At 35.3% G+C, this 25,508-nt stretch overlaps 1 long non-coding RNA gene across 1 annotated transcript in view; it reads left to right on the top strand.

The window, feature by feature from the left end:
• The window catches only part of LOC132905989 (uncharacterized), a 74,396-nt gene that overhangs the window by 14,733 nt on the left and 34,155 nt on the right, over window positions 1–25,508 (top strand). Inside the window, exon 3 of the long non-coding RNA XR_009657908.1 lies at window positions 14,277–14,389. This is a non-coding gene — a long non-coding RNA (uncharacterized LOC132905989). The remainder of the gene's footprint in view (window positions 1–14,276; window positions 14,390–25,508) is intronic.

The following is a 25,508-nucleotide window of genomic DNA, read 5'->3' as shown; positions in this document are numbered from 1 at the left end:
TGAAAACGGGCACGGATTTACTTTACCTGTATGCATTGTTGGACCACCGCGAAGAATTCAAACGGAAAAGCGTAAAAAAGAAACACACGCGCAGAGGAAAAGGAAAGAAAGAAGGGCTTCTCTTTTCCAATAAAAGGAACGAACGCGTCTACTTTTTGTTACCGTATCGACGCTAGAAGAATTAAAAGATTTAACGTGTCGGGAGTGTAAACGTAAAATCTAAGTTGCAGGTGTGTTACATGGAGCAAGGTGTGACGTATCGTTGTGGTTTCACGAAAGTTTTGCGCGTTATAGACCGCGAGAAATGAAGAGATCATTATACAAGTAAAATGTTCCCCGCTTCACTTTCCTACGTTCGTATAGTTCACGTTTTATATTTCGCGCCACTTGAAATTTTTTCTGCCGTGCTTAGCGCAGTTCAGCCCCTCGTATCACTCGTTTTTTCTAAAAGTGCTTAACCAGACACTGAAATATCATTTCCGGCAGAACGTAACAATTTTCTGTGAATTCACATTCGTGTGATCGCGAAACTTTTCCTGCTTATTCCACTGTTTCCCAAATTATCGTTACGGAATCTTCGGACGGTATGATGGAAAATCCGCGGGCAGAATTCCTCTGTGATTTTTCTTATTGGCTTACCGTAAGTACCGTATTCTTCTCGATGGATGTTACATGAACGTCTTCCAAGTTCTCTCTGTAACGAATTTTCGAATGTAACTAACTGAAATTTTAATTAATTCTTTCATTAGCAGAGACGATTGCAATTATTCAATTTGAGCGCTCGTTATGAACTAGAGAATATTTATACAAAATGTAAATATATTTCAAAAGCGAAAAGTTATTCGGAATTTCAGGACAGAGTCATCAAATATATCGTTTTTGGTAAAAAGAATAAACTCTAGGAAACAATGGTCAAATTACATATGTGAAATGCATGTGTGATAATAATAATTTAATAATTCATTATATACATTGTAGTACTTACAAAAACATGGCTGGAACTGTGAATCTTTGAATGAGTTGACTGTATGTGTATTGGATGATACACGTCGATGGTTAAACAATCTCAAAAAGATTTGAGTGAAATTATGTTCCTGGTGTAGCAATTTCTTATGTTTCAAATGTTTTTATTACATATTCCAACCGCAAAATAGTACAGATATGCAAAATTACTATAATAAATAAATGTAATAAAGAGTGTACCTAAATAAATTGTGAAAATTTAATATTAGAAAGGAGCATAATATTAATATTAAAAGAATTTATCAAGATATAAAATCATTTATTAATTTCTCAAAAAGAAGCTCATGTAAATCCTTTTGTGGCTATTTTACCAGTAACCTAAAGCATCGAATCGACATAGAGCTAACTCATTGAAGATTTCGCAGTTCTTGCTATCTCCTTGTGGTATAAATACGCTAATATCGATATAATAAAGGAAGTTGAAAAAACATCGTAGCACGAAAACGGAATAACCACGAAGAGGAAATTACGATAATTTCATCAGAAATTAAAAAACTTCTTAATAACCAAGAAGAATCATGCTCATTGAAATTTACTTATTCATTGGATTATTATTATTATTCTGTAAATACACCAACAAGTATCCTACGAATATTTATATAATTAAAATCATGATGAATTCGAAGATCTACTTTTATTTCAATTCAAGAGAACGATAACTTTTCTTTTCATTTTCTAGAACCGCGCATAAATTCGTCGTGACAGGATTCATAAATATATTTCACTGCAATAGAGAGGAAGGAGAGAACGCATGCTTTCCTTCGATTAACTCTCTTGTACGGAATTGCCAGGTTCGTTGTGAGACGAGTTTTGAGTTTACTATCATCTTATGCGTAATAAGTAGAGGAAGACGATAACACAGGTGTTCGTTCTCGAGTCATGATTATACGTGCGAGTACAGACGAGACGTTTTATCCTTATTCTTGATTCGACCTGATATGAAATGAACGTAGATACATTAATTAATTAACCCGCAAATATACATAGCTCGGCTAGAATTTTCTTTGGTTCAATATTTTCCATGTGATAATACACCATTGTTCACTTATGTGTTGTATATATTACATTTACTTTATCCAGTGTTACACAAATGAAAAATTAGATGTTATATATAACTCCTTATACTATTTATTAATTCTAACCATATTATTGAATGGCAAATTGGTCTTTCAGTAGAATTTAATGTTGCAAATGTACTTTAAAGAGGCTTTTTAATTTTGTTGCTGTCTGATATGTAAAAATGGAAATCAAACAACAATGGATAACTCGTCGAAACAATTATTAAAAATATATACACATATCGTAAAGTATTGTAGAAATAGGATGGCAAACTTGAGAATGCTAATCGATGTTAAAACGTTTGTCATTTATTTTGAATATTTTTCTGAATTTTATACTCTAGTTTTTAAATAATTAAATTGATAATTCTCACGTAATTATATAATCTAATTAATTAAGGTAATTAAGGGTATGTTTTTTATACGGTGATTTACATTTTTATTTCGTATCATCTCATTTCCTACCATTATTTAATTTAGAGTTTACCCATAAAAATTAATCGTATTTAAATTTCGTAAAAAATTCCATACTACTTGTATTTTATAAAATAATTAAATACGTTCAATCTTTAGTTAATTTAAAATGGCTTTTTTCTCTTCTGTTAATAATCATATGGGGTTTAGAGTTTGCTTAATGAATTTTCATCACGATAGATCTTTGTACAGATATATATCCATTTATATCCGCATAATCTTATCTGCAAGTTTATTTTTATAACCGATGGAAATCTTTTGTTTAAGTAACGAAATGGTAGATCGTCTGTCATATGAGTTTTTCAATCTGTGATCTTTCGAAAGATTATTTTTTGATGAAGAGAAAAGTTTGAAATGGAAAATTAATATATAGAAATTATTATACATTCAAATACGAAACGATCAAGTACTATTTATTAAATAATAATTTCAATATTAGGATACTACATATTTACATAATTACAATATATACAAAAATCATTTATTAACGTCTACTTATAAGAGAAGGTGTACTATTTTGTAATTCATACAATACTAAATTAGCAATAGAACTCATCATCCTGTACACAATAAGAGGAATTATATTTTTCATACAGAATCCAACAATTCCATATAAAATTTATCATAAAGAACAATTTAAAACATAACAAATCGATACAAGTGTTATTAATCGCTTAAAATATTTGAAGGTACATAATAATTTATAGCTCCACGTAACTTCCTATTCTTTCATGTCGCTAATAATATACACAAATAATTAGTGCAATTATAAATAACGGAAGGTTAGAAAAAAATTTCGATGCAGAAGTTGATCTGAATTTTGAAAAAAGTTATGTTGCTTCAATGGCCTTTAAAAAATTCTTCGAACAGATCAATTTTATTCAGCATGAATATTTTCATTTGCAATTTCTTTATATTCTCTATCATCATCTGTCTATTACAGAACATTTACATTTGCGATACTTGTTAAATGTTTTACTACGGTACAATAAAATGAATAATAAGCTTGTTATCTATTCATTACTTGGTAATTAATCTATAACGCTACTAATTACTTTCATAAGTGTCAACGTATTAACATTATCTAATAATTTCGCGGTTAAATATTCATAATTCATAATGCACACTGTATACATATGTGTGTGTATATTATGGATAAGACATAATAATAACACAGTTACTATGTTAATACGTGTATTTACATACTTGTAAATATAAGTCAATCGTTGTTTACACGCGTGTCAGACACAAAATCCTCTATAAATTCTTTATTGAAGTAGAAATTATTACAAGGAGAATTTCTTGAAATTATTTCTCTGCCTTTGTGTCGTACGAGAGTTTTAATTTTCGTCTTTCTCCTATCGATTCAAACTCCCCTAGAAGTTCTATGATTTGGAAGTATATATTTTTCTATACATACACGACATAATTATTTTCAACCGGTAGTAAATTAATCATTAATCTCTGTCCTGGGTTTATATTTTAAATATATTTACGCTTACTTTAGGAAAATTCCTTTATTCTTGGAACTCGAAAGCATTTACAAACGTCTGCATTACAAATATTAATATGTGGCATAAAAAATAATCCATACTAAAAATATTAAGAATATTATCTCTACCAGAACTCACCAGACTCCAATTGTTCGCCTTATAATCATCTCGACAAACCTAAAAGATTAAACGATCGACTTGCAAACATTTTCGGCTTAGGTTTTCTAATAATAAAAAAAAAAAAAAAAAGAAATCAAATCACTCACGTAAGATCCATCAATTTTGATTCACAATAAGGAGACCAAGAAACGTCGAGAATAAACAATTCATTCCGAGTTACCACTTATCGTTGGAGAAACGTTGGGCGAAAAAAAGGTTTCTGATAAGCCGAAAGAGCCGAGGGAAGGCGCGGCTGTCCCCGGCCCAGGGCTGTTAAAGGGATCACTTTTCTAGAAACGGGAACACGGGAAAGCCTGTGGTACGTGCTCATAGCAGGGGGCTATACCATCTTCGAAGGGGTGAGAGTTCACTGTTCAGTCTTGCACCGGGCCATTGTAGGAGCAACGAACCGGCCAACCGGGGGCAAAGACGCCAGGCGCCTACTTGCTGCCACGATCTCACCAATCATTTGCGCATTCAAGCAGCTACACGGGAACTCAGTGGTTCTCCGGCCTCTCTCGCATGACCGACCTAATTCACCCACCGGTGGATCCGGCGATATTATTATTTCGGGTCCGTCGCCGGAACGTCGGATCGACGCTTCGGGGTATGTATTCATAGGCTTGGTTTCCCTTCGCGTTGAGAGGTTCTAGATAATGGAGGGTTGAAGAACGTTGCTCGACTTACGCGCTCGACCATACTTACGATATTTTGTGGTAGTTGTTATATTTATACAAATTGATTGTATTTCCTATTATTTATCTGAATAAAATTATATGGAGAATTAGCGATAAACTTAGGAATGTTGCTCGACTTACACGTTCGATGCTGTGCAAGTTTCTGTGGTAGTTGTTATATTCATACAAACTGATTGTATTTCTTATTATTTATCTGAATAAAATTATATGTAGAATTAGCGATGAATTTAGGAATGTTGCTCGACTTACACGTTCGATGCTGTGCAAGTTTCTTTGGTAGTTGTTATATTCATACAAATTGATTGTATTCCTTATTATTTATTTTAGTAAAATTATATGTAGAATTAGCTACGATGCATTTAGGAATGTTGCTCGACTTACACGTTCGATGCTGTGCAAGTTTCTGTGGTAGTTGTTATATTTATACAAATTGATTGTATTTCTTATTATTTATTTTAGTAAAATTATATGTAGAATTAGCGATGAATTTAGGAATGTTGCTCGACTTACACGTTCGATGCTGTGCAAGTTTCTGTGGTAGTTGTTATATTCATACAAATTGATTGTATTTCTTATTATTTATTTTAGTAAAATTATATGTAGAATTAGCTACGATGCATTTAGGAATGTTGCTCGACTTACACGTTCGATGCTGTGCAAGTTTCTGTGGTAGTTGTTATATTCATACAAATTGATTGTATTTCCTGTTATTTATCTGAATAAAATTATATGGAGAATTAGCGATGAATTTAGGAATGTTGCGCGACTTACACATTCGGTGCTGTGCAAGTTTCTGTGGTAGTTGTTACATTCATACAAATTGATTGTATTTCTTATTATTTATTTTAGTAAAATTATATGTAGAACTAACTATGATGCATTTAGAAATTTTGCTCGACTTACACGTTCGATGCTGTGCAAGTTTCTGTGGTAGTTTTTATATCCATACAAATTGATTGTATTCCTTATTATTTATTTTAGTAAAATTATATGTAGAATTAGCTACGATGCATTTAGGAATGTTGCTCGACTTACACGTTCGATGCTGTGCAAGTTTCTTTGGTAGTTGTTATATTCATACAAATTGATTGTATTTCTTATTATTTATTTTAGTAAAATTATATGTAGAATTAGCTACGATGCATTTAGAAATTTTGCTCGACTTACACGTTCGGTGCTGTGCAAGTTTCTGTGGTAGTTGTTATATTCATACAAATTGATTGTATTTCTTATTATTTATCTGAATAAAACTATATGTAGAATTAGCGATGAATTTAGGAATGTTGCTCGACTTACACGTTCGATGCTGTGCAAGTTTCTGTGGTAGTTGTTATATTCATACAAATTGATTGTATTCCTTATTATTTATTTTAGTAAAATTATATGTAGAATTAGCTACGATGCATTTAGAAATTTTGCTCGACTTACACGTTCGATGCTGTGCAAGTTTCTATGGTAGTTGTTATATTTATACAAATTGATTGTATTCCTTATTATTTATTTTAGTAAAATTATATGTAGAATTAATTACGGTGAATTTAGAAAACGAAAGTTTAAGAACATTGCTGGACGTAGGTGATCTTTGGTGATCTTTGCGAGGTATATGTTCGCAGAAAATATTTTATTTCTACGTACATTTTCACATCGTTTTTAAATTTGACAAATACAACCACAATAGTCACATGTCATTGTTAGCTCTAATGAAGTTTCAAAATGTTTCGTATAATTCATGAAAGGTTTTTATGATTTTTAAAATATTTCTGTGAATATTGTATGTAGTATTAACTAAGACGAATTTCGTTACGATTTCTCAAAGCTTTGTCTTAAAAATTAGGGAAGTTTGTGTTGTAGTGTAGTGGCAGTAAAGCACGTTCGTGACCTGAATTCGTTTTTGGTCTCCTTATACAGATTGTGAAGTGAAATTAGGTCGTCTGTATCACAAACTTTGGATAGTCAATTCTAAGTTCCTCAACAGTGATCGTGTAGTTGTATCGTGCTTTTTGATTCGTGCATGTGCGAAGATGAAAATTCTGTATCTAGGTTTGCAGTAATAGAAAAGATTAATATCGTTAACACGCATTATTCATTTTTCTCCAGCTTTAACTTATTTTAATGAGCAAACGTTTCTATGATCCTATATTTGAGACTTTTTCTGCAAATACTGCTTTAAAATGGCTTTTCATAATTGATTGAGAGGTGGTAATGAAGGTAAAAAGTATGATAGATTAGCTGAGCAAAGTAGATTGTCTGGTTAGTTCTCGCACACCGTTAAACGTATTTACATTTTACAATCATGGATGGATAGGTTCTCGAGTCTGTTTTATACTAATCGTAAGACCTTCTGTGAATTACAATCGAAGCGAACCAGAATCATGTGATATGAATACTTTCTAGATTAAGACAAATGAAAGATATTAAATGTAAAATGTCGATATCGGATCGGGAAATTTACTGTAGATTTTTACTGTAGATTTTCCAGCGATATATCTCAGATGAAATTTCAGATTAAAAAGTAATCAGCATTAACAAAAGTATTATCGTATAAAGTTTAACTTGATTTCTTTTTATCAAACATTTAAAATCACAACGGAGATTTTTATTCCTGTAAAACATAAATATAATCATAAAAGTGAAAGTGTAAAGTACGCAGATTGATATTGCAAACTCTATGAGCAGCATTAATGGAGAATCTGCAAGGAATAAAGTTTACGTCAATTTTTCACGAGTTAGTTGTTTAACCGACACTGGCTTTCTCCATAATTGTGCAGCATAGAATAACTATCTCGCATAACGTTTACCTTAGAACCCCATTTACAGATGCTCCGATAACACAGCCTGACAAAGTTTTTCGCCATAAATCAATTACTTTTACTCGCATTAAAGTACCACCTATAAGGTTTCTCGAAAAGTTTCCGCCGCGTGAAACTTTTGTCTCGGTCTCCTGTGGAAACCTTCGAAACCACATAAATTTCGTCGATAGCAACACCACAACCGAGCGTAATTTACAAGCTATATCCGATATCAATAATCGATGCTTTCGAGTGTCGCGTTCTTGAATTACAAATGCAATGGTCAATCAATAAACAATAATAAAGCGATATAAAGGCAAAGGGGAGAAAGTCAGAGTGAGTGGACTTGCAAGCTTATTTAAATATCGATGATATCGGTTCGATTGAGCTGTACAAGTGGCCACTTCGAGGTAATTAAATTAATCAATTGTATCCGATACCTTTGAGACTAAGGGCCCGTCGCAAACAAATAGAAACTCATGTTCTCGAGTAATAAACTCCTGGCTGGAGATGTCCACAGACATTCTTGTATCTCTCGAAATATCAAAAGCCAATATTGGCGTGCTGCCTTCGTTCGACTTGCATTCGTTTTTCCACGGCGACAGCTTTTGTGTTTGAACAACGCCAGCCGATTCTTCTGCCCGGAAAAACTGATAACAAAAGTTAATTGACAATACGATATAACATAAAAGACCAAGTACACGGTTACAGGTTGAAAAGGTTCGTAAGAATCGTGGAATATAAAACGCTTTATGCCCGCAACTCTCTTAAGTACGGGAATCCATAACGTCGATAACTCTTGTTTTACGTATGCATCAAATGATAAAAAAAAAAAAAAAAAAAAGGAGAAAGAAAAAGAAATAGAACACTGCCATCCAGTTATACTTGCAACTGGAAAAATGGGATTTGTCCGATTTTAAATAGATAAAATGTGTTTGTATCATGACAGAACATGAACGTGTGACAGAAATTACAGCACAAACGTTGTGGCACTTGCGAACATGATCTTTCGAATACGTAAAGTTTGTACAATTTAATAATTAACATATTGAATTCTATGTTATATTTAATACATAATGAAATAAAGTTTACTATTGTATGTACGTACATGCACGTACAAAACTTAAACCATGCACGTAATAGAATGGCTGACTATAATTATTGAATACAAACAAGTGTACGTAGGACACCGCACCATTCAATATGAACGCATTACATTTTCGGATATACAACTCGATAGACTTGTTCCAGAATTGCGATATCACGGTAGAACGGTTGTGTTTCGATGTCGATATCGAAGTTGCAGAGCTTCTTCGAACGTCGTGCTATAATTTTGAGACTCTGCAACTATGCTATCTCCGCTACAAGTTTATGCAAATAAATCATGCTGAATAGGAGGAGTTATGTCATTCGTTAAACAAGACTGAGCATTTATGCAACGGAGGCTCTGAATGGCATTGTTTTTGAAGGGAAAACGGGAATAATTAAACTCTGGTAGTTTAATTATGTTTCAGCAAAAGATAAAAATGAAGTTGTATATAAATAACGTATACATAATCAAAGTAATATTTTTAATTGACAATTTAATTTATATTATTCCATTCGATGAATGAAGAAAAAGATCTTTCGTCGATACAGGTAATGTGCCATTTAAATGCGTTTCATTTTCGACGTTCACTCTTGTCCTTAATAAACTTTCAAATACGGCTATATATTCGTAATTCCTATATTTTTCTTTTTATGTAAGTTCAGTGTCGCATCTTATTACTGCAAAAATGTTAACAATCGGAAGATATTAAATCAGTTACGTGCATCGTTGTATAAGCACTACTTATAAATATCTTTATAAATCAAGAGAAGAATTTGCGTATATCTTCGTCGTACATTTTTTATTTAAAATATCCTTAACATAATCCTTGTGTATTCGTTCTTCGTATATCAACATTGCCCCGGAGAATTGATCTATACTGCAGTTTGAACTTGATCTTATTAGGGTAAATAATTAGTTTATATAATCAACGCTGTTTTCTGAAGCTGCTTTGCAGTTTAGCTTCTAAAGTCTCTGCATGCGATATTCATGAACGTCGAGTTACGTTCTCGGTACGTTTCAATTCTTAAATCGCGGACCGGATACATAAGTAAACGGCATAACGCTGAGTGTCTGTGTGTATGTGTATGTATAAAACGATAAATGAACTCGTGCAACCTGGTCGAGAGACGAAAGACGAATGATAATAAAAGGGTGAAAGATGAGGGTGGGAAGGAAAAGAAGGGGGACCAGGTTGCACGAAAGACAGGATGGGAAAATAGTAGTCCGTAATTTTCGAAGGAGAAAGATCGGTCAAAGAGTTCTCTAGCCTCTGTTCTTCCGTAACTACGAAAAGCACGGTGATAGGGTCGTGAATCGAGTGAGTTGGACTTGATGACACACGACTCACTGCTACAGACTTCTAGACCGTTCGTTCCTCCATTCCCCTGCGAATTGAATCGAGAACAGAATTCGAAAATCGTCTCCGCTTTTGTCTCTTTCCTTTGCGTTCTCTTCCTTTTTACCACTAGTCGTCTTGTCTTTGCCTCTTCTGTGTTTCGATGTTTCCAACGACAACAGTTCCCCGATCGCTAGCGTTTGGACATTTTAAACGTTTATATAAGTCCTATGAACATATCCTTTGAATAAACTAGCGGTTTCATTGAACAATAGCTCATAATATAAATTTTTATTCTATGTGAAGGTATACGTATGCCCTGAAGATATTCAATATCGCTTTTCTCGAATATGAAATATTCGTATATTGCATAGATATACGTATGTAACTCTTTCGATTATGCGAAGCTAGTGAAATCATACAATAATAGCTACTTGAACCAACCATAAATCAAATTGAATAGCTATTTATTTTTGCGTATAAGAAACATTGTAATTTAAACTAGCATTATCTAACTGGATAAATAAATATATTCATAAATATATAAAATAATAATAAATAATAATAATAAATAAATATATTCATCTTCGGTAAAACTGTTTCTAATTATAACGCATTATGTCTTGTAAGTGAATCCTAGAGAAAGACGTATCTTCATTTTCAGTAACTGACGAAAAGAAATTATTGCCTACAGGCCAAGGAACATTCTGAAAGAATTAATCTAATCATTGAACAGTTCACGAACATGATTTCATATGCTCAATCCACTAAAAGAGTGGGAAAATCTGGCAGTCGAGATTCTCGAGCATTTTAGACGGAGGAATATTTTCAGAGAAACAACGGAACGACGGGTGTCCTATCACGTATTTCTCCCTGAAGATAGTTTCCTCTCGAAAATACTGAATGTACCTCTTAAGAAGCACCCTGTACCCTTTACACGTAGCCGATGCGGCAGATCCGCTCGCGTGTACGTGTGCACCGCTCGAAGGAGAAAGAAAGGGACAGACAGACACGTTACGTTCGATGCGAACTCGTCAAAGTGCCAAATCCCCGCGGGTACAGAAGCTGCGGGGTTAGAGAAAGAGAGAAATAGAGAGTCGTGTGTGCCATGGTCTCGTAGATTCGATCAATGGGGAACAACGCGACGTCGGTTCGCCGCTTCATCGACGACGCGATCGAGCTTCGTTTCTCATCCCCTTTCGAGCCCCTCACCACCCTCCTGTCACTCTCTACCTTGTTTCTTCGTACGTTCGATCTTCCCTCTCCCCGTCGGCCACTCTCGACACTCGCTCAAACTGTCAATCTTCCTGCAACGATCTAGAAAAGGCTTCCTTTGAGAGGAACCGACTCGTCGAAGCACTTGGAAACGACGTACCAACGATTACATACATACGTGTCGTCTACTTAGTCGCTAATGTATTCGGTCGAGTCGAAAATCAGCGAAATTCCAAAGGTCAACGAGAAAACTACGCAGACAGTCTGCCTGGTATATAATTTTAGCACTCGTGATAACTCTTCGCCTCTACTCCGGTTCTTTGATATGAATAGAATGCTAGAGACCGAGGTAGGTTAGGTCGCCCTATAGATCTCAGACCCCTTTCTGATAAATTATTCGTGTTTTCAGTTACTGGTTGCACGAACGAATTATTCAACCGGGAGTTAAGTAGTGTCAAGTATATATAGCGACTCATATGAACACATTCCCGTGATTTGTGCTACGTATTAATTTTAATGGCAACCGTGCTAGATAAATTTCCTTGCATCGAAGCGAATCTTCCAGTGGATTCGGCTTGTCTTTAATAGGGTCAAATACTGGTTGTTTTTAAATAAATTTGCTGCATCAAGTAATATATTCGTAAAGAAAACGTATAAATTCTACTGATAGCGAATGTAAATCTTAACGACATTGATGTGATAGTTTTAATTATCAAATGTTCATAAATGTAGGAGTTAGTTTGTTTTAATTCGGATCACGGTTTTTCATCGTTTTAATATTTTATTTATCACGAATTTGTTAACTGGCCATTAACAAACCTTGATTCTACTCTAATTATTACTCGATCATTACTTTGTATTTCCTTAAATCATGACAGATTCTCTAACTATTTAATTTCACTTAAAATAAATAACTTCTACGCACAATGCCTACGAATTAAGCAAAATGAACGACAAAATATCATAAGATCGGCATTTGCAAAAATAAATACCTAAAAAGTAAGTATCGTCTAAACGACTACTAACAACTCTTGATTCCTTCGTAATAACCAGACTGCCACATTCCGGTTCCTCCTGACTCTATGACCATCCACGCGTCTATCCGGTCATTCGGCTGACTTTTCCTTTTTTCGCGTTCTGATCCCTCGGCATCGTTGTCGAATGAATTCAGAGCGGCTGAATTCCTGGAACCACGAGGTGAGGCTGGCCTGTAGCGCGGAGGGGAGGTGGAAATCGTTTCGCATTGTCTGCAAGGCTGGATCCCTTCTTCTATCGTTATCCGACCGTGGCACCGAAACGCTGCTGTCCTCTAACCTCGAAAAGACCGACCCGGTTTTCCATCGGTGGCAACCGACGCTCTAATTGCGACGATCCTCCCGGTGGACCGGACGACAGACCACCACAGGGAAAATCTACTTGTACCCGGCCAAACGGTGAATCGTACCTCATCCCCTTTTTCTTCGTTCCAAACCTCCTCTCAGAACTAATTTCCTATTGTGCAGGAAAAAAATTTGTTTTAGCCAGCTTCAGCTTCTTTCGCTGCCCTCTTTTCCTCGCTTCCTCGGCTAGTTTGCTCGTGTTTACCACGATTTTGTTCGAGGTTCGTTCTCTTTCCTGTTTTCATTAGGATCTTGATTTCTGGTAAGGTTCACTAGGCGTTAAAAGATCGAGGTGAAGTTTGGTTAGGATTTATTGTAGAGATTTGTGGGTCAGATTATTAAGTATATGTTTGTGGGTCGGCGTGATTTGTTAATTGACGATTGATATTGATATTAGTAATACGTTAACGCATGTATTAATAATGTATTGGTAGATGTAGTTCAGGAAAAGGGAATACAATTTCATGGAAGAAGTTAATGTGAAATGCAGAAATATTTATTTGTTCTCTTGTGCATTTTTAATTTATTTGTTTGGTTTAAACAAGTTTTTGAAATATTCATTTATTGTCACATGCTCGTGAAATATAGCTCGAAGAACAAACGTAGAAAGTTTTTAAGAAGGAGTCAGCGTTCTAAATTGTCCGCGCGTACATTAAAAATTTCCCTACATTTGTCGACCTCTTAACAATGGTTCCCAGGTGCAAAGGATTAAGACCTCGTCCATACCAAAGAATACCACGTTTAGAAGTACGGAAACTTCTTTTACCCATTTATTTGCCTCGCACTGCGGTTACTGTATTTTTTTCTGCTAAACACAACGACGGACACAAACACAGAGGATTGAAAAATATTAACGCAAACTTTGTTAAACATTCTGCGCTTCTAATGGATTAAAAATAAAATTTGTTAATCTAACAGAATATTTCATGTTTACGATTTTCGCAAAATGTTACAAGATTATAAATAGATTGCGGATGATTTATGGATAATTGAAAGATATGAAACTACGCCAAATGTAGAAATGTATAAAATATTTAGAGTAATCATTCTATCATTTAGTGAATGAAAGAAACTGAATATATAACTAATAGAAATTTGCGTTTGCATGGAAATGTTCTAAAAAAGATTAATTTTAAAAATATTCTGTAAATCTGCAACTATTAAATGTATTCATTATGTGTGAAATCATATTTGAAAGTATTATGTTTTTTATTCATGTAACAAAATCATTTAAATCTGCGATATAGCCATGTGAAAACGTTTCTGAAGAATAATAACGCAATTGAAAGTTGAATCGCTTGACTGCAGCGAAGTGCTTTCCAATGCACGGAAGTAGAAACATTAAAATATTTTAAAACGGAGAATATAATATTTGGCCGATTTTTGTGACCATTGTTGTACTCCATATAGAACCTATTGTTAAACACACATAAAATTCTATATAGATAAATGCAGTCGTTTGAAACATAAAAAAAAATTTCCACTTTATGGAAATAAGTTGCAGACTGTGTTAATTTGCGTGCAGATTCGACGCTTCTTATAATTTTTGTCACGGGATCGAGCCGTGAATCTGGGTCGGCGAATGGATCATTGAAAAAGTTGGCAATGACGTCGATGTCGCGTCAGAAAGGCTGGAAATTCTCGTTTATATGAAAACTGATTCGCAGCAGTGGGGGTGAGTCAACATCAGGTCACATGGAAAGCAGCTGGCCGAAATATTCTGCAACTATCAAACGGTTTACAGTTTACGTAATTTCATGAACAGTCCCTGTTAAAATTTTCATTTCGCTCCCGTACCACGGGCGGAAGGAGCGCCAAAACGCTTAAAAATTCATCGAAAGATATCGTAGAAAATTCACAAGAGATTTAAAAGAATTACTAGTCAAAATAGTAGGCATATCGATGTGGACGAAAATATAGCAATATGTTATTCGTTCTTTATTTTGGTGCTATTATGTTTGAGTTCATTATCATTGACAAACTTTTGAAAAATAGTAGCAAAACTATGTACACTGGCTCCAAAAAGCATTTGCACATCATTGTGCATTGTTACATGCTAATTAATTAATTCTAAGTATATGAAACTTTATGTTTGTTAGTAGTACTTTCATATGATTAAAAAAGTTTGATATTATGAAAATGAAAAGTAGAATATGATAAAAAGTGGTTCATTCAGAAAGAAGAATGCCTTTTGTAGCAACTACGCATAAAAGTCACAAAACATAACATGGTATAATCCTACGATGACACAGAGAAATTAGTATTTTTCACGTTATTAATATCAACGAATCCCTCAAGGCGTCAGATTCGTCAGAGGAAACACACTACCTCAGTATCAGAGGGAAGTTTAATCCATTATCATAAAATATAGCCATAATTACCTCTTAATTATGTTTCCCCAGAGGGAAAACCGATAAAGCGACCGGTCGGTCTGTCTTTGCTTAAAATTGCTGAAAGGACAGAACTCGTGAGTTGAACGAAAAAGACGGGGAGAACGAATTGATAAGATTTTACATTAATACAACTTTCCTTTTTCGAAATATCCCGCGAGACAGCCTATAGACTTCCTATATTTAATCTGGTCTTATCGTTGCGCAAAGTGAAGCCGATTATGCCGTTGAGATATCGTCTCATTGCTTCAGATGGATATGGATAATTGCGGTTTCCATCGAGTCATTCTTTTCTCCGGAAAAGCCCAGCCCATCGACTCGCCTGTGCTAACTTACAGTGAAGCTTACGCTTTACAGTGACCTCTTCGTAGCTCTTTTGATCCGGTCTAACCATCCTAATTCATCTGTCTCCTCTGTGAGCCAGAATATTCGGAAACGTTGCAAAAGAACGATCAAGTAGGACTAAGGTCAAACGTCTCGAAAGTTTAGCCACGGAAAAAGGATATCGAGTATACTCGACCGCATTGTGATGTTCGAGTGTGGCTCGAATTAATCTGTTGACAATTTGATAGTGGAAACGTGGTTGCCTGTTACACGATACTTGTTCTGCTGTCGATGTTTATGGTGGTTTAACGTTGAAACGTGAAAGTGAGATTGAAAATATAAAGTTAGAATTTTTCGAAGATAGTGCATTGCTGTTTATTGTACAGGATGATTCATGGAACTGTAATGAAATCATCTGTTACATGATTAACGATATTGAAATATGAAAGATACAATTTTCTTCTTTTGGAGTGCAAGTATACGTGTCTTGAATATATTATAATTGTTAAATTAAAATTTTTTAATAGCGAACGTGGAAAACTGAAATTCTTCTATACTTGCTGTGATTTTATTTAATTAATTTTAAAGTAGTTTTATATTTATTTCAATATAATACTTCTACGTTATGTTTTTGGATTCTTTGATAAAGCAAATTGAATTAAAATTATTAAATTCTACTTTGAATTTTCGGTATAATTGATCCATGAAAAATAAATAGTTCATATGAAAAATCTTGATAACTGATGATATTGTAGATACAACATAAAAGATGCCATAAAAGAAATCCAATTCGTTATCTTTTATTTCATATCCATAAAAATGTCTTTAACAGATCGTAGCAATTTTAGTGCTAAAATAAAGACAGAAATATTGCTGACATTTAAAAATACTTTCTTTGAAATCTGTATCGTGTTCTTTGCAAAACAGCGGCGTGATTCCCTTTCAGGTTTCAGATCCGAAATAATACGTACAATTTGATCGCCTTTGGTGGTCTTCTAAAGGAGTATAAGGTTCTTCGATCGTGTGTAGGGCAGTTTTATTACTACAAAAGGAGTTCAGAGGCCACAAACTGTTTACGTACGGGTCCTAACCCGATAGTACCTAGTGGTCAACTTCCTGTCAAGGATACTGTCTTCAACGTCTTAGATTTATGATGTGTATACGTATAGCGTTTGAAAGTTTGCAATGTCTTTTCGTTACGCCAAAGTCACGTAATCCAGGTGGTCTCAATACTTTATTTGAATAGTTATAACTTTCTGAACAACTTCTTATTATCTAAGATAATTTCGAAATTATTTGTTAACCAGTTTACTTTATTTTAGTTTTTTATAAATCGATACAAGGATCATTTTGATATACTTTCTTTTTTATAAAAATCCGTGTATAGAGATACCGTCTAAGAAAACTGTCTACATTAACGTAGAACACGTAATTGCAAACTAAAAATCTCTTTGTATAATTCAAAAGATAAAATAAAATAGAGCTGAACCTGTATAGCTAGAAAATCTCCGTAAGACTACAAATTTGTTCACTGCCTGTTGCTCCGCTGCGAAAACCTCTAGAAATCTAAGACATTGGAAATAAAACTTATTTTAACTCGAATTATTTCACACACGTCCAAGTGTATTATTTTACCTCTGTAACTCGAATGTAGAATAGCCGGACTTCGACATATCGAAGTTTTCCTCTATAAGTCGAACTTCTATCGTCGCTGCCTCTGCAAATCGAAATGCACCTATAGCTATGCTACGTGTCACAAGATGTGAGAAACCAATCATTTGATATTGTCTCCTCTTTTCCAAATTTTGGGATTGTCTCAAATAACGTAAGACGACACAAGTTATGTCCCTTTGCTCCTTCGACCATAACGTCCACGTGCACATCCATAGAAGCCAATCGCTTTCTGTCAGTCGAACACATAATTGTCATTATCTCTCGTGCCTTTATCTTTTGCATTTATGTACGTTGAATAAAATGAGTTCTAAAAGGAAGTTCAACAAACACTTTCTGAAGAGGTGAATGTAATTGTGTTTTGTACAAATCATTTTGCTGAACCTCTCTTACTGGAAAATTTCGTTAAGTCGAAACGACTATTATCTCAGACTTTAGCTTTCCTCTGTGGTTCCAGTAATAAAATTATAAAGATAGTAAAGTGATACGTACATACGTGTTTCCGCAATCTTCGATGCTTTGCAATCACCGATTAAACACCTGCTTGCACAATTTAAATAATCAAACCTACTCGCAACCAGAATGTGATGTAATCCTTTCGCTTCGGCACTGAACGGAAACGCGCGCCAGAGATACGTATAGTGTGCGTGGTTGCTATATATACTTTTTCCTAGGTCTTAAATAGCAATAATTCTTGTAAGAGCCGTATATGAAATATCGTTCCACTGTCAATGGATTTAATAGATTTTTTAGCATGAAACAGTATACGATCGTTTGGATGTTTGAAATACATTGCGTGAAACGTTTTGATGTCGTTTCAACAATGAATAACTTTAAGAAAAGGTTAATCCAATATATCAATAAAATCAACAGAAGATGTTCTGCTGATAACGAAAAAATATATTTTTGACTACACATAGCACTTGTATTATGCAACGTTTGGATGCTGGATATATGGGGAGCCGGACCCAGGAGTCGTCGCGTGGTCGCCGCCTATAATCGAAGCGAAAGGCTTAATCCTCGAAACTCTTGTCAACCATAAGAAAACATCAAACGAACATCGCTATCTCAGTTGAGCAGAGACGCTCTGACTCCTTCAACATCAATAGATATTTCAAGTTCCTTTAATAACGCTCAGAAGATATATACAGATGCTTTACTGTCTAAAGTAACCGGCAGGACTTCTTTCCCTATTGAATCGTCGAGGATTAGAGAAAGTTGATCGAGTGAACTCGGAGAAGGGGGTAGGGGAGAATCCTTGCCACTGTCTGATGCAGAGAAGCAAAAGAGTCGGAAGTTAATTCGTCGATGGATGGCTTCGAAATGGTTATGTAGCTAATAATGAGAGGGGAGGGGATACGAGAGCGAAAGTCAGAGAAATTCTTTCAAAACGATAAATCGATGAAATACAACGACCACGCCTGAAGGGCGAGGGCAGAGTGAAAAAAAGAGAAAGAGAGAGAGCATTATAGGTTAGTACGCAAACGGCCAACTATAGTCATCCGATTTTACGAGCGATCGTAAATACCGCTCAGAAGCCCTGGTTTGATGGAAAATTCCTTCGGGATAGGCAGAGCTTCATCGCGTTGCTAATGTTACTCGATTGTGGGGTCTCTACTACGTACGTTTGGATCTAGGAGAGGCTGATTCAGGAACACGTATCCCTAGTCCGCGATTCGACGTGGCGTTGGCCAACTCCTGACGACCTATTGTCAAGCTGAAGAGGAAACCGAAGTCGCGAACTTCGGAAGATTGAATTCTTACTCGGACTAAATCTAATTTTTACCAGCTACCGACGCGAACTCTGTGTCCGAGACTAAATCAGTAGAGAAGCTTCGCACTCTTTTTCTAGATAGGCGAGTTCTCTCGTCAAGATCCGAGAGTCTGAAGCACGTGGAGTAACCCCTGGCGTCGTGAGAATCGCGGATCCTAGAGGTAAGATTGCCAACCTTTTCTCCCCTTGGTCGTTGAAAGAACGAGAAGTGAGGATTGCTCGCGCGGAGGGTAGAGTTATCGAATATCAAAGTTTCGAAAATTCCGCGTTGCCAGGAAAGTTCACTTGAAAACATAACTTATAAGTAAGTTCGGCTACGTCGGTAGGGTCCGCTCTGAAAAGAGAAGGAAAATTGGGGGATGATAGAGAGAAAGAGAAAGAGAGAGAGAGACGAAGATAGAGTAGGTTGGGTCAGTCGAGTAAGGGTGAAAAAGCAAAAGGGCGGAAGTCGGAGAGCCGGATGGAAATGTTGGTGGAAGGGGGAAGAGATCGGGATCATTCGTCTCTCTGCGAGACGGAAGTTAGGCCGGGTACGAGGACAAAGTTTGGTCAGAGTCCAAGTTGTTAAAAGGAAGAAAATTTCGGAAAATACGAAGGAGTCGCGCGTGTACCGCCGCGCTGACCGGGGCTGAGCCATTGAAGAAATTTAACAGGAACAGTGCGCGGTGCAACCGAATTCGCCAACTCGCGAAACACTTTTAAACGAACTAACAGATGGAGACTCTCCCCAGACTATCCGCAGGAAGGAGACCGTTCAACGAGACAAAAGCGAGACAAGGTAAAAGGCTGTTCTGCAAGATGGACTCAGTGCCGCAGTGCCGGGCGCCATTCGAGAATGCTTTTTCGACGACTGGCAGCTGTACTACCCGAAGATCCTGCCTTTCCAGTCGTCTGTTTTCTCCTACGGGCTATGTACGTTGTCGGCGATGCATTCAGAGAAAGAAAAAGTACAACTTATGTCCTTTTAGTTACTAGTCTTACCAGTAACAATGGCAAACTCTATAAATTGGTTTAGGTATCGCGTATAATGGTGGATAAAAGAAAGTTTAAGCTGATACTTTTATATTAGATATCTTTCACCGAGTTGGCCATGCATTCAGAAACGGACGTAGCTTGTTAAAAGAAATTTAATAGTAAACTATGTCCTATACATTTTATTCCTATATATCAATGTTTTTGTTAGTTTGTGAGCAGAGTTCGGTTTTATTATTACCTACATGCATATTAGTTAACTTTGCTTCCTTTCTCATACTACACGACTTGGTTTCCCTTCTTGCATATTTTCTAATACATTATGTAACGAATATTGTCGACCTAATTTAAAAAATGTATCGTTATCTAACATATCTGTTATAAATATTATTATTCTATTATATTTATCTATTGCTCTTGTAGGTTATAATCTCGTTTTATAAAATCGTAGTGTATAATTATTATAATAAGATTGATGCGCTAAATAGTTTGCTCTATCACAAGCACCATTTAATTCCTTCAAAATATGTTAAAGTTTCATTTAATTTTACAAAACATTTGATACGAACGTGAAACCACGTGCGACATACTATTTTCTAAAAAAAAAACTTGCGAATATAAACTATATAGGTTGAAATTGTGCAATCAGATTTCAACAGATCTATTCAGCGCTCATAACTTTGTATGGTAAAGAGTGGCGCGCAGTGTTCTATAGGAAATTCGTACGGATCTTTACTTTTTACGATAACGGGGGACAAGAAAGTGCTTCCTTAACGAAGTACTCTATCAGATTCTGTCCTTACTCGCGCCTTTACACGTACTGCGAGACAAAACTTCGAAATTGCAGAGTTATCCCTCGTGTACGGATACATCTTTGGGAAATCGACTTTAGAACTGAAAGTCGAAGTGCTCGTTTCAGAGCTTACGCAAATGTCTTCTACCTTGCTAAATAATCCTCCTGCTTCCGGCGAAATTTCGCTGAAAATTTCTTTCACGAAGCAAAAATAGTCGAACGCTGTCGAGTTGCCATGGAAATTCCTAGGTCGATTTTTATTTACGATCAGGATAGTGTAAATTTATGAATTTATATATTTAATAATATGTATATTTTATATATTTTATAATGCTATTATATTAAAATATTTCCTTAGTTTTTCTTTTCCATTTCCTTCGTTTTAGAAGAATTTCGAAGAGAATCGAATTAAACAAATAATTTTAATGATACGAATCAAATACGATTTCCATCTTGTTTCTTCTAATAATTTAGCCTAGATTAATTGAAACTTAAAATTCCTGTCGTTTCATTTCTTCTAGAAAGTGTCCAAACTAAAGCGTCAAATACGTTCATCAGTATTAAAACGTTTATATTTGAATTATGTCTGCACAGTAAGTGGACACCTCCCAGATCGTTCAAGATTTATTTGAAATTTCATTGAATTTGCAAAATATTTGACACGAGCATAAAACCGTGCGAGTATTACATTCTAAGAAAAGTAATTATGAAAATAAATCATACAGCTGATACGTGTAGGTATTTTCTATCTGCTAGGGTATTTTCATCGCTGTGAAACAAAGTTGTTAGTTCATAAACTAACCTATATAGCGCCTATCAACCCGAAAAAGAACAAAGAATTGGAAAAAAAAAACGGAGAAGGGTAGACAAGTTCGTGGTACATGACGTTCAGTGATCGCTGAAGGTCCACGTGACGCAACAATCTGCAAAACATTGGCCACCGAATTGGACATCGTATCGGTCGCGTCGATTGACGTTGGACATCGACTACGATCGAATCGACACGGGTTACGGCGGATTCCAGATATTTACCTTTCATCGCGTTCACACGCCAATATTCATATCGAGCGTAACTGGCTGACCTATCGTTATTTCGGAAGAGTGGCGACCGGCCGACGCGGCCGGCCCGGAGTAATCTGACCGACTCGTTGTTCGCGTTCCATACACGACCATTCGAAACATAGATACATAGGAACGAAAAGCAATCCTGGAATACTATCGTCTACGTACATGTGTATATTCGGTCCAACGTTACAGTCCATCGGCCAATGTTTTTGCTGGCAGTCATAAATTGAATACTAATTGACACATGCGATCCGAGCTCGTAGTATTTCACCGTTGTGCAACTTTCGTCGCGCCCTTCCCCGGATTCCATTGTGTTTAAACGCCGGCACATATGTACCGAAGATATAAATTTGCGGATAAATACGTACGACAGCCGGTTAATGCGAGCCGAGAGTTGTCCTCCCCACCCTAATCCGCCTCTGCAGCCCGAAACTCCACCTTTGCCATCTGAATCAATACCTACTTGTTTACTGGACCGTTGCCAACGGGATTTCATCGAACCGACGATCGTCCCATCCTAATTAATTCTATCTTTTGTTATGGTTGTTTCGCAACTGCGCCCAGTTACCTCGTGATCGCGAGGAAGGAGAAGACCTATAGGTTGCCACGCTCGACTTTCCTCTGGCACGGACGTCGACTAATTATCCAAGTTATCCTGTCTTTCTTCGACACGTTCAAACACATATAGTCTCTCTCTGACTCTCTTAGATTAGCTTTTCTCTGGTTGAAACTCGGGTTTGGTGTTTCCCTTTTGTTGCATCCTGCCCAAGTAGATGAAAACGATAATCGGCAAGACCTCGCGAGAACCAGTTGGCAAGTTGCTCCGTTCAGCTTGTACCGTCGGGAATAATTGATATTCGAAAGCGACGAGATCGACGTAACGAGTCATTCGGGATTCTGCTTTCGATAAATTGCTGTGGAGCTAATACCAAAGGTATTTATTATTATCTGGAAATTTCATTTCTGAAAAATGTTTCTCGATGACGTTTCGCAGATCGATGCGATGAACGGGAATGTTTTAACGGTGCAAATGCAAATGAAATGACTGTAACCGGTCCCGCTTATTTTACTCGACGTAGTATAAGAATTACCGTCACGGATGAAGAGGGGAACAATGGACGTTTGAAATATTGAATTTTACTTCGTCCGGAGAAGTGGATTATTTCGAGTGTTTACGCGCTGTCGTTTAAGTGTTCGATCATTTACATTTATTGTGGCGATGCGACGTTTCAAATTTATGATTTGGTTTATTCAGGTAGAGTTTGGATTGTTATGTATATGTATTTATTATGTAATATCTGAAACTCTTACCACTTTAGATTATTCCGTTTAATACAATTATGATTGCAATGTACATATGGTATTTAACACAATTATTATATATATGTAAAATTTTTATACAAAGAATCGTTTGTAGTATCTCCTTAGTTTAGTAGTATCTTTAGAATAGACAAAATATTTTATAAACTGAAAGATGAGTAAAAAATAATTATAAATTTATTTATAAAAAATATAGGTGATCTTGTGAACTTGGAAAGAAAAGAACAGGTGAAAAATATATTACAAGTGTGCTTACTAGCAATCGTAATATGGGATTACGTAATATGTATATTATGGGAAATTAGATTTTGGGACATTAAATGTTTCACAGGGGAAGCAAATATTTTATATCTTTTTCAAATAATGGGTTTCGCAGTTATTTGACAATGAAATACGTTAAAAGCTCGAGATTCTTTTTCCGTAGGTAATAACAAAATTGTTGGCCGCTTACGGGGAAGAAAACAACAGGCTTTTACCAAAGGTATACAAAATGTTTTGGAAACCTGTTATTTGGTTATCTCGTAGAAAATGGAAAAATAAATTGGAAAAAGATTGTAACATACAGATATTTCCGAACTTTTTCAGCTGATCCGAACTTGAAAATGCCTGAAATATGATACCACCGCACCAAATTTTCATTTTTACGCATCTCTATAAGACGAATAAAATTGGTACCACTTTTTAAGATTCACGTTAAAAAATTTTCATAATTTTTATTTTATTAATCGATAAATCGCAATAAATTCTACGTAGTTATTAGCATAGTTTGAACTTCTAAATTTCAGTTTCGAAACACTTGAATCACATTTTTTGTTTGATGGAATTTTCGTTGTATCTTTTTTATTAAAAGACGTGTAGAGATAAAATACAGACAATACGTTAAACCAATCTACAGGTACATCTACCTGTGTACTGGAATGTACTTTTTAACTCGCTTTTCCTGCAATTTAAAAAAGAATTGATTACATTTTCAATCCGTTTTTACGCAAATATTCCCTCCAATTTTTTAGACAATTTAGTCCATTGAAATTGTTATCGTCAAATTGCCTCAACCTTTAACTGACTTTCCGGAATTTAAATCTTTAACGTAAAGAGAGCATACGTGTATATATCATATTACATTTGTAGAATATAGCTTATACATATATAACTTATATAATTACATGTATTACGATTACATGTAATCGAATTCAATTTATGATAATTCGAGGAAAATATGAATTTGAAACACTGATCGACTAATTTTTTTCTTCATTGATTCGGTTTAATAAAATTACCCTTTAGAAACATTAAATAATTTCATTACTGCATCGTGTATCAAATGGCTGACTGAAGATTACAGTGATGTTAGTCAAAATTTTGAGAATTTGAATTTAATCGGTTATTGACGTTTTTAAAGATGTTATACACTTAGTTTTAAAATTATATAACTTCTTTGTCACGATATATTTTTACAATTTGAGAAAACAATCAAACGAACTTTTTATAAAATGTTTTTCATAAATACAAGAAATTATTTGATAGAATATAGGGGTGAACTGGCTTACACCATTATGATTCCCAGTCCTCGAAATAGCAATCAATCCTCTATTATCGCTACTTACTTAGTCTAGAACAGTATTTCTTCGAATCAATCTACTAAAACGAGCTCCCTAATCGCCGATATAATAGTATCCAGCGCCAAATACCGGATCGGTTAAAACATGGGGACGTCGTTGGTATCGCTAACGACGGTGGATCCCAGAGGAAAAATATCATGGTATGTAGGGAAAGGATGAAATTCCACGTCATTAAACCGTTCGACCGATACTATGATTCATGCGAGGTTCGAAGCAACCGTCAATCACGCAAGTGCAGCTTATCATTTAACTTTCCAAGTTATCGATTTCCAATGATTCCGGCTCGTGCCCCGTAGGAAAGTTTCGTGGTTGCGTTTGTGTATCTATCTAGAACGGCCGTGGAAACGCCCATTGAAAGGAACTTCAAACGAATCGGCGTACATGGTGGCAGTATGACTACGAAATAAATCCCAGTACCATAGGATGTTTCAGCAATTATGTTGAAAAGCTAAAGAGGTAAAAACTAAGTAAAATATTGTGAAATATAATTTTTTCATATGATGATTTTCTTTGGAGAAAATCGAATTTAAAATTTGTTAAACATGCGTAGACTAATTCCTGACGATACGAGCGAATGATTTGTTCTTTCTACGTATAATAGTAAGTCAAACAGTAAAATTTACACGATTAAAGCCTCGTTTTCAAAAAAATATTTCAACATATTTATTATATTTATAATTTGCATATATAAAAATTACTAGATCACAAATACATATTTTAATTGAATTTAAATTAATATAAAGCATGGATAGCCATTTTAGGTGTATAACAAGTGTTTAACATGGCCCGTTGAATATCGAAGTTTGTTAATATAACGAATCATAGATAATTATCTGTTTAAGTACTTTTCTAGTCCCCACGAAGTA

The sequence above is a fragment of the Bombus pascuorum genome, chromosome 4 (assembly GCF_905332965.1).
Source record: "Bombus pascuorum chromosome 4, iyBomPasc1.1, whole genome shotgun sequence".
Classification (NCBI taxonomy): Eukaryota; Metazoa; Arthropoda; class Insecta; order Hymenoptera; family Apidae; genus Bombus; species Bombus pascuorum.
This window is presented reverse-complemented; position numbering and strand designations above follow the sequence as displayed.